A 12,697-nucleotide genomic window follows, 5' to 3' on the forward strand; every position below is an offset into this window, starting at 1 on the left:
GACAAGACAAGACAAGACAAGACAAGACATGACAAGACAAAACAAGACAAGACAAAACAACACAACACACGACATGACATGACATGACAAGACAAGACATAACAAGACAAAACAACACAACACACGACATGACAAGACAAGACAAGACAAAGCAACACAAGACACGACATGACATGACATGACAAGACAAGACAAGACAAGACAAAACAACACAACACACGACAGGACAGGACAAGACAAGACATGACACGACAAAACAACACAAGACAAGACAATACAAAACAACACACGACAGGACAGGACAAGACAAGACAAGACAAGACAAGATAAGACATGACAAGACAAAGCAAGACAAGACAAGACAAGACAGGACAGGACAAGACAAGACAAGACAAGACAAGACAAGACAAGACAAGATAAGACAAAGCAACACAAGACACGACATGACATGACATGACAAGACAAGACAAGACAAAACAACACAACACACGACAGGACAGGACAAGACAAGACAAGACATGACACGACAAAACAACACAAGACAAGACAAAACAACACAACACACGACATGACAAGACAAGACAAGACAAGACAAAACAACACAACACACGTCAGGACAGGACAAGACAAGACAAGACAAGACGAGGCAACACAAGACAAGACAAGACAAGACAAAGCAACACAAGACACGACATGACATGACATGACAAGACAAGACAAAACAACACAACACACGACAGGACAGGACAAGACAAGACAAGACAAGACAAGACATGATACGACAAAACAACACAAGACAAGACAAAACAACACAACACACGACATGACATTACATGACAAAACAAGACAACATAAAACAAGACAAGACAAGACAAAACAAGACAAGACAAGACAAGACAAGACAAAACAACACAACACACGACAGGACAGGACAAGACAAGACTTGACTTGACAAAACAAGACAAGACAAGACAAGACAAAACAACACAACACACGACAGGACAGGACAAGACAAGAAAAGGCAAGACAATATAAGACATGGCAATACACAACAAGACAAGACAAAACAACACAACACACGACATGACAAGACAAGACAAGACAAGACAAAGCAACACAAGACACGACATGACATGACATGACAAGACAAGACAAGACAAGACAAGACAAGACAAGACAAGACAAGACAAGACAAGACAAGACAAGACAAGACAAGACAAGACAAGACAAGACAAGACAAGACAAGACAAGACAAGACAAGACAAGACATGACAAGACAGGATAAGACAAGACAAAGCAACACAAGACACGACATGACATGACATGACAAGACAAGACAAAACAACACAACACACGACAAGACAAGACAAGACAAGACAAGACAAGACAAGACAAGACAAGACAAGACAAGACAAGACAAGACAAGACAAGACAAGACAAGACAAGACAAGACAAGACAAGACAAGACAAGACAAAACAAGACAAGACAAGACAAGACAAGACAAGACAAGACAAGACAAGACAAGACAAGACAAGACAAGACATGACAAGACAAGATAAGACAAGACAAAGCAACACAAGACACTACATGACATGACATGACAATACAAAACAACACAACACACGACAGGACAGGACAACACAACACACGACATGACAAGACAAGACAAGACAAAAGAACACAACACACGACATGACAAGACAAGACAAGACAAGACAAAACAACACAACACACGTCAGGACAGGACAAGACAAGACAAGACAAGACGAGGCAACACAAGACAAGACAAGACAAGACAAAGCAACACAAGACACGACATGACATGACATGACAAGACAAGACAAAACAACACAACACACGACAGGACAGGACAAGACAAGACAAGACAAGACAAGACATGATACGACAAAACAACACAAGACAAGACAAAACAACACAACACACGACATGACAAGACAAGACAAAGCAACACATGACAAGACAAGACAAAGCAACACAAGACAAGACAAGACAAGACAAGACAAGACATGACAAGACAAGACAAGACAAGACAAAACATCACAACACACGACATGACAAGACAAGACAAAGGAACACAAGACAAGACAAGACAAGACAAAGCAACACAAGACAAGACAAGACAAGACAAGACAAGACAAGACATGACAAGACAAGACAAGACAACACAACACACGACATGACAAGACAAGACAAAGCAACACAAGACACGACATGACAAGACAAGACAAGACAAAACAACACAGCACACGACATGACATGACATGACAAGACAAGACAAGACAAGACAAGACAATATAAGACATGACAATACACAACAAGACAAGACAAAACAACACAACACACGACATGACAAGACAAGACAAAGCAACACAAGACAAGACAAGACAAGACAAGACAAGACAAGACATGACAAGACAAGACAAGACAAGACAAGACAAGACAAGACAAGACGAGGCAACACAAGACAAGACAAGACAAGACAAGACAAGACAAAGCAACACAAGACACGACATGACATGACATGACAAGACAAGACAAAACAACACAACACACGGCAGGACAGGACAAGACAAGACAAGACAAGACAAGACATGACACGACAAAACAACACAAGACAAGACAAAACAACACAACACACGACATGACATTACATGACAAAAAAAGACAACATAAAACAAGACAAGACAAGACAAAACAAGACAAGACAAGACAAAACAACACACGGCAGGACAGGACAAGACAAGACAAGACAAGACAAAACAACACAACACACGACATGACATGACATGACAAGACAAGACAATACTAGACAATATAAGACATGACAATACACAACAAGACAAGACAAAACAACACAACACACGACATGACAAGACAAGACAAGACAAGACAAAGCAACACAAGACACGACATGACATGACATGACAAGACAAGACAAAACAACACAACACACGACAGTACAGGACAAGACAAGACAAGACATGACACGACAAAGCAACACAAGACAAGACAAAACAACACAACACACGACAGGACATTACATGAGAAAACAAGACAATACAAGACAAGACAAAACAAGACAAGACAAGACAAGACAAGACAAGACATGACAAGACAAGACAAGACAAGACAAGACAAGACAAGACAAGACAAAACAAGACAAAACAACACACGGCAGGACAGGACAAGACAAGACAAGACAAGACAAGACATGACACGACAAGACAAGACAAGACAAGACAAGACAAAACAACACAACACACGACATGACATGACATGACAAGACAAGACAAGACAATATAAGACATGACATGACATTACATGACAAAAAAAGACAACATAAAACAAGACAAGACAAGACAAAACAAGACAAGACAAGACAAAACAACACACGGCAGGACAGGACAAGACAAGACAAGACAAGACAAGACATGACAATACACAACAAGACAAGACAAAACAACACAACACACGACATGACAATACACAACAAGACAAGACAAAACAACACAACACACGACATGACAAGACAAGACAAGACAAGACAAAACAACACAACACACGACATGACATGACATGACAAGACAAGACAAGACAAGACAAGACAATATAAGACATGACAATACACAACAAGACAAGACAAAACAATACAACACACGACATGACAAGACAAGACAAAGCAACACAAGACACGACATGACATGACATGACAAGACAAGACAAAACAACACAACACACGACAGTACAGGACAAGACAAGTCAAGACATGACACGACAAAGCAACACAAGACAAGACAAAACAACACAACACACGACAGGACATTACATGAGAAAACAAGACAATACAAGACAAGACAAAACAAGACAAGACAAGACAAGACAAGACAAGACAAGACATGACAAGACAAGACAAGACAAGACAAAACAACACAGCACACGACATGACATGACATGACAAGACAAGACAAGACAAGACAAGACAATATAAGACATGACAATACACAACAAGACAAGACAAAACAACACAACACACGACATGACAAGACAAGACAAAGCAACACAAGACACGACATGACATGACATGACAAGACAAGACAAACCAACACAACACACGACAGGACAGGACAAGACAAGACATGACAATACACAACAAGACAAGACAAAACAACACAACACACGACATGACAAGACAAGACAAAGCAACACAAGACACGACATGACATGACATGACAAGACAAGACAAACCAACACAACACACGACAGGACAGGACCAGACAAGACAAGACATGACAAGACAAGACAAGACAATATAAGACATGACAATACACAACAAGACAAGACAAAACAACACAACACACGACATGACAAGACAAGACAAAGCAACACAAGACACGACATGACAAGACAAGACAAGACAAGACAAGACAAAACAACACAGCACACGACATGACATGACATGACAAGACAAGACAAGACAAGACAAGACAATATAAGACATGACAATACACAACAAGACAAGACAAAACAACACAACACACGACATGACATTACATGAGAAAACAAGACAATACAAGACAAGACAAAACAAGACAAGACAAGACATGACAAGACAAGACAAGACAGGACAGGACAGGACAAGACAAGATGAGACAAGACAAGACAAGACAAGACAAGATAAGACATGACCAGACAAAATAAGACAAGACAAGACAAGACAACACACGGCAGGACAGGACAAGACAAGAGAAGACAAAACAACACAACACACAACAGTACAGGACAAAACAAGACAAGACAAGACATGACACGACAAAACAACACAAGACTAGACAAAACAACACAACACACGACATGACATGACATGACAAAACAAGACAACACAAAACAAGACAAGACATGACAAGACAAGAAAAGACAGGACAGGACAGGACAAGACAAGATGAGACAAGACAAGACAAGACAAGACAAGACAAGACAAGACATGACAAGACAAGACAAGACAGGACAGGACAAGACAAGACAAGGCATGACAAGACAAGACAAGACAAGACAGGACAGGACATCCAAGACAAGACATGACAAGACAAAACAAGACAAGACAAGACAAGACAAGACAAGACAGGACAAGACAAAACAAGACAAGACAAAACAACACAACACACGACATGACATTACATGAGAAAACAAGACAATACAAGACAAGACAAAACAAGACAAGACAAGACATGACAAGACAAGACAGGACAGGACAAGACAAGATGAGACAAGACAAGACAAGACAAGACAAGATAAGACATGACCAGACAAAATAAGACAAGACAAGACAAGACAACACACGGCAGGACAGGACAAGACAAGAGAAGACAAAACAACACAACACACAACAGTACAGGACAAGACAAGACAAGACAAGACATGACACGACAAAACAACACAAGACAAGACAAAACAACACAACACACGACATGACATTACATGAGAAAACAAGACAATACAAGACAAGACAAAACAAGACAAGACAAGACAAGACATGACAAGACAAGACAAGACAGGACAGGACAAGAGAAGATGAGACAAGACAAGACAAGACAAGACAAGACATGACAAGACAAAACAAGACAAGACAAAACAACACAACACACGACATGACATGACATGACAAGACAAGACATAACAAGACAAAACAACACAACACACGACATGACAAGACAAGACAAGACAAAGCAACACAAGACACGACATGACATGACATGACAAGACAAGACAAGACAAGACAAAACAACACAACACACGACAGGACAGGACAAGACAAGACATGACACGACAAAACAACACAAGACAAGACAATACAAAACAACACACGACAGGACAGGACAAGACAAGACAAGACAAGACAAGATAAGACATGACAAGACAAAGCAAGACAAGACAAGACAGGACAGGACAAGACAAGACAAGACAAGACAAGACAAGACAAGACAAGACAAGACAAGATAAGACAAAGCAACACAAGACACGACATGACATGACATGACAAGACAAGACAAGACAAAACAACACAACACACGACAGGACAGGACAAGACAAGACAAGACATGACACGACAAAACAACACAAGACAAGACAAAACAACACAACACACGACATGACAAGACAAAACAACACAACACACGACATGACAAGACAAAACAACACAACACACGACATGACAAGACAAGACAAGACAAGACAAGACAAGACAAAACAACACAACACACGTCAGGACAGGACAAGACAAGACAAGACAAGACGAGGCAACACAAGACAAGACAAGACAAGACAAAGCAACACAAGACACGACATGACATGACATGACAAGACAAGACAAAACAACACAACACACGACAGGACAGGACAAGACAAGACAAGACAAGACAAGACATGATACGACAAAACAACACAAGACAAGACAAAACAACACAACACACGACATGACATTACATGACAAAACAAGACAACATAAAACAAGACAAGACAAGACAAAACAAGACAAGACAAGACAAGACAAAACAACACAACACACGACAGGACAGGACAAGACAAGACTTGACTTGACAAAACAAGACAAGACAAGACAAGACAAAACAACACAACACACGACAGGACAGGACAAGACAAGAAAAGGCAAGACAATATAAGACATGGCAATACACAACAAGACAAGACAAAACAACACAACACACGACATGACAAGACAAGACAAGACAAGACAAAGCAACACAAGACACGACATGACATGACATGACAAGACAAGACAAGACAAGACAAGACAAGACAAGACAAGACAAGACAAGACAAGACAAGACAAGACAAGACAAGACAAGACAAGACAAGACAAGACAAGACAAGACAAGACAAGACAAGACAAGACAAGACAAGACATGACAAGACAGGATAAGACAAGACAAAGCAACACAAGACACGACATGACATGACATGACAAGACAAGACAAAACAACACAACACACGACAAGACAAGACAAGACAAGACAAGACAAGACAAGACAAGACAAGACAAGACAAGACAAGACAAGACAAGACAAGACAAGACAAGACAAGACAAGACAAGACAAGACAAGACAAGACAAGACAAAACAAGACAAGACAAGACAAGACAAGACAAGACAAGACAAGACAAGACAAGACAAGACAAGACAAGACATGACAAGACAAGATAAGACAAGACACTACATGACATGACATGACAATACAAAACAACACAACACACGACAGGACAGGACAACACAACACACGACATGACAAGACAAGACAAGACAAAAGAACACAACACACGACATGACAAGACAAGACAAGACAAGACAAAACAACACAACACACGTCAGGACAGGACAAGACAAGACAAGACAAGACGAGGCAACACAAGACAAGACAAGACAAGACAAAGCAACACAAGACACGACATGACATGACATGACAAGACAAGACAAAACAACACAACACACGACAGGACAGGACAAGACAAGACAAGACAAGACAAGACATGATACGACAAAACAACACAAGACAAGACAAAACAACACAACACACGACATGACATTACATGACAAAACAAGACAACATAAAACAAGACAAGACAACACAAGACAAGACAAGACAAGACAAAACAACACAGCACACGACATGACATGACATGACAAGACAAGACAAGACAATATAAGACATGACAATACACAACAAGACAAGACAAAACAACACAACACACGACATGACAAGACAAGACAAAGCAACACAAGACACGACATGACATGACATGACAAGACAAGACAAACCAACACAACACACGACAGGACAGGACAAGACAAGACAAGACATGACACGACAAAACAACACAAGACAAGACAAGACATGACAATACACAACAAGACAAGACAAAACAACACAACACACGACATGACAAGACAAGACAAAGCAACACAAGACACGACATGACAAGACAAGACAAACCAACACAACACACGACAGGACAGGACCAGACAAGACAAGACATGACAAGACAAGACAAGACAATATAAGACATGACAATACACAACAAGACAAGACAAAACAACACAACACACGACATGACAAGACAAGACAAAGCAACACAAGACACGACATGACAAGACAAGACAAGACAAGACAAGACAAAACAACACAGCACACGACATGACAAGACAAGACAAAGCAACACAAGACACGACATGACATGACATGACAAGACAAGACAAGACAAGACAAGACAAAACAACACAACACACGACATGACAAGACAAGACAAAGCAACACAAGACACGACATGACATGACATGACAAGACAAGACAAGACATGATACGACAAAACAACACAAGACAAGACAAAACAACACAACACACGACATGACAAAACAAGACAACATAAAACAAGACAAGACAAGACAAAACAAGACAAGACAAGACAAAACAACACAACACACGACAGGACAGGACAAGACAAGACAAGACATGACACGACAAAACAACACAAGACAAGACAAAACAACACAACACACGACATGACAAGACAAGACAGGACAGGACAAGACAAGACAAGACAAGACAAGACAAGACAAGACAAGACAAGACAAGACAAGACAAGACAAGATAAGACAAAGCAACACAAGACACGACATGACATGACATGACAAGACAAGACAAGACAAAACAACGCAACACACGACAGGACAGGACAAGACAAGACAAGACATGACACGACAAAACAACACAAGACAAGACAAAACAACACAACACACGACATGACAAGACAAAACAACACAACACACGACATAACAAGACAAGACAAGACAAGACAAAACAACACAACACACGTCAGGACAGGACAAGACAAGACAAGACAAGACGAGGCAACACAAGACAAGACAAGACAAGACAAAGCAACACAAGACACGACATGACATGACATGACAAGACAAGACAAAACAACACAACACACGACAGGACAGGACAAGACAAGACAAGACAAGACAAGACATGATACGACAAAACAACACAAGACAAGACAAAACAACACAACACACGACATGACATTACATGACAAAACAAGACAACATAAAACAAGACAAGACAAGACAAAACAAGACAAGACACGACAAGACAAAACAACACAACACACGACAGGACAGGACAAGACAAGACAAGACATGACACGACAAAACAACACAAGACAAGACAAAACAACACAACACACGACATGACAAGACAAGACAAGAAAAGGCAAGACAATATAAGACATGGCAATACACAACAAGACAAGACAAAACAACACAACACACGACATGACAAGACAAGACAAGACAAGACAAAGCAACACAAGACACGACATGACATGACATGACAAGACAAGACAAAACAATACAACACACGAAAGGACAGGACAAGACAAGACAAGACGAGACAAGACATGACACGACAAAACAACACAAGACAAGACAAAACAACACAACACACGACATGACATTACATGAGAAAACAAGACAATACAAGACAAAACAAGACAAGACATGACAAGACAAGACAAGACAAGACAAGACAAGACAAAACAACACAACACACGACATGACATGACATGACAAGACAAGACAATATAAGACATGACAATACACAACAAGACAAGACAAAACAACACAACACACGACATGACAAGACAAGACAAAGCAACACAAGACACGACATGACACGACATGACAAGACAAGACAAGACAAGACAAAACAACACAACACACGTCAGGACAGGACAAGACAAGACAAGACAAGACGAGGCAACACAAGACAAGACAAGACAAGACAAGACATGACAAGACAAGACATGACAAGACAAGACAAAGCAACACAAGACACGACATGACATGACATGACAAGACAAGACAAAACAACACAAGACACGACAGGACAGGACAAGACAAGACAAGACAAGACAAGACAAGACAAGACATGACACGACAAAACAACACAAGACAAGACAAAACAACACAACACACGACATGACAAGACAAGACAAGACAAAACAACACAACACACGTCAGGACAGGACAAGACAAGACAAGACAAGACGAGGCAACACAAGACAAGACAAGACAAGACAAGACAAAGCAGCACAAGACACGACATGACATGACATGACAAGACAAGACAAAACAACACAACACACGAAAGGACAGGACAAGACAAGACAAGACGAGACAAGACATGACACGACAAAACAACACAAGACAAGACAATACAAAACAACACACGACAGGACAGGACAAGACAAGACAAGACAAGACAAGATAAGACATGACAAGACAAAGCAAGACAAGACAAGACAGGACAGGACAAGACAAGACAAGACAAGACAAGACAAGACAAGACAAGACAAGACAAGATAAGACAAAGCAACACAAGACACGACATGACATGACATGACAAGACAAGACAAGACAAAACAACACAACACACGACAGGACAGGACAAGACAAGACAAGACATGACACGACAAAACAACACAAGACAAGACAAAACAACACAACACACGACATGACAAGACAAAACAACACAACACACGACATGACAAGACAAAACAACACAACACACGACATGACAAGACAAGACAAGACAAGACAAGACAAGACAAAACAACACAACACACGTCAGGACAGGACAAGACAAGACAAGACAAGACGAGGCAACACAAGACAAGACAAGACAAGACAAAGCAACACAAGACACGACATGACATGACATGACAAGACAAGACAAAACAACACAACACACGACAGGACAGGACAAGACAAGACAAGACAAGACAAGACATGATACGACAAAACAACACAAGACAAGACAAAACAACACAACACACGACATGACATTACATGACAAAACAAGACAACATAAAACAAGACAAGACAAGACAAAACAAGACAAGACAAGACAAGACAAAACAACACAACACACGACAGGACAGGACAAGACAAGACTTGACTTGACAAAACAAGACAAGACAAGACAAGACAAAACAACACAACACACGACAGGACAGGACAAGACAAGAAAAGGCAAGACAATATAAGACATGGCAATACACAACAAGACAAGACAAAACAACACAACACACGACATGACAAGACAAGACAAGACAAGACAAAGCAACACAAGACACGACATGACATGACATGACAAGACAAGACAAGACAAGACAAGACAAGACAAGACAAGACAAGACAAGACAAGACAAGACAAGACAAGACAAGACAAGACAAGACAAGACAAGACAAGACAAGACAAGACAAGACAAGACAAGACAAGACAAGACAAGACAAGACATGACAAGACAGGATAAGACAAGACAAAGCAACACAAGACACGACATGACATGACATGACAAGACAAGACAAAACAACACAACACACGACAAGACAAGACAAGACAAGACAAGACAAGACAAGACAAGACAAGACAAGACAAGACAAGACAAGACAAGACAAGACAAGACAAGACAAGACAAGACAAGACAAGACAAGACAAGACAAGACAAAACAAGACAAGACAAGACAAGACAAGACAAGACAAGACAAGACAAGACAAGACAAGACAAGACAAGACATGACAAGACAAGATAAGACAAGACACTACATGACATGACATGACAATACAAAACAACACAACACACGACAGGACAGGACAACACAACACACGACATGACAAGACAAGACAAGACAAAAGAACACAACACACGACATGACAAGACAAGACAAGACAAGACAAAACAACACAACACACGTCAGGACAGGACAAGACAAGACAAGACAAGACGAGGCAACACAAGACAAGACAAGACAAGACAAAGCAACACAAGACACGACATGACATGACATGACAAGACAAGACAAAACAACACAACACACGACAGGACAGGACAAGACAAGACAAGACAAGACAAGACATGATACGACAAAACAACACAAGACAAGACAAAACAACACAACACACGACATGACATTACATGACAAAACAAGACAACATAAAACAAGACAAGACAACACAAGACAAGACAAGACAAGACAAAACAACACAGCACACGACATGACATGACATGACAAGACAAGACAAGACAATATAAGACATGACAATACACAACAAGACAAGACAAAACAACACAACACACGACATGACAAGACAAGACAAAGCAACACAAGACACGACATGACATGACATGACAAGACAAGACAAACCAACACAACACACGACAGGACAGGACAAGACAAGACAAGACATGACACGACAAAACAACACAAGACAAGACAAGACATGACAATACACAACAAGACAAGACAAAACAACACAACACACGACATGACAAGACAAGACAAAGCAACACAAGACACGACATGACAAGACAAGACAAACCAACACAACACACGACAGGACAGGACCAGACAAGACAAGACATGACAAGACAAGACAAGACAATATAAGACATGACAATACACAACAAGACAAGACAAAACAACACAACACACGACATGACAAGACAAGACAAAGCAACACAAGACACGACATGACAAGACAAGACAAGACAAGACAAGACAAAACAACACAGCACACGACATGACAAGACAAGAC

This window comes from Zeugodacus cucurbitae, chromosome X (genome assembly GCF_028554725.1).
Source record: "Zeugodacus cucurbitae isolate PBARC_wt_2022May chromosome X, idZeuCucr1.2, whole genome shotgun sequence".
In the NCBI taxonomy this organism is placed as follows: Eukaryota; Metazoa; Arthropoda; class Insecta; order Diptera; family Tephritidae; genus Zeugodacus; species Zeugodacus cucurbitae.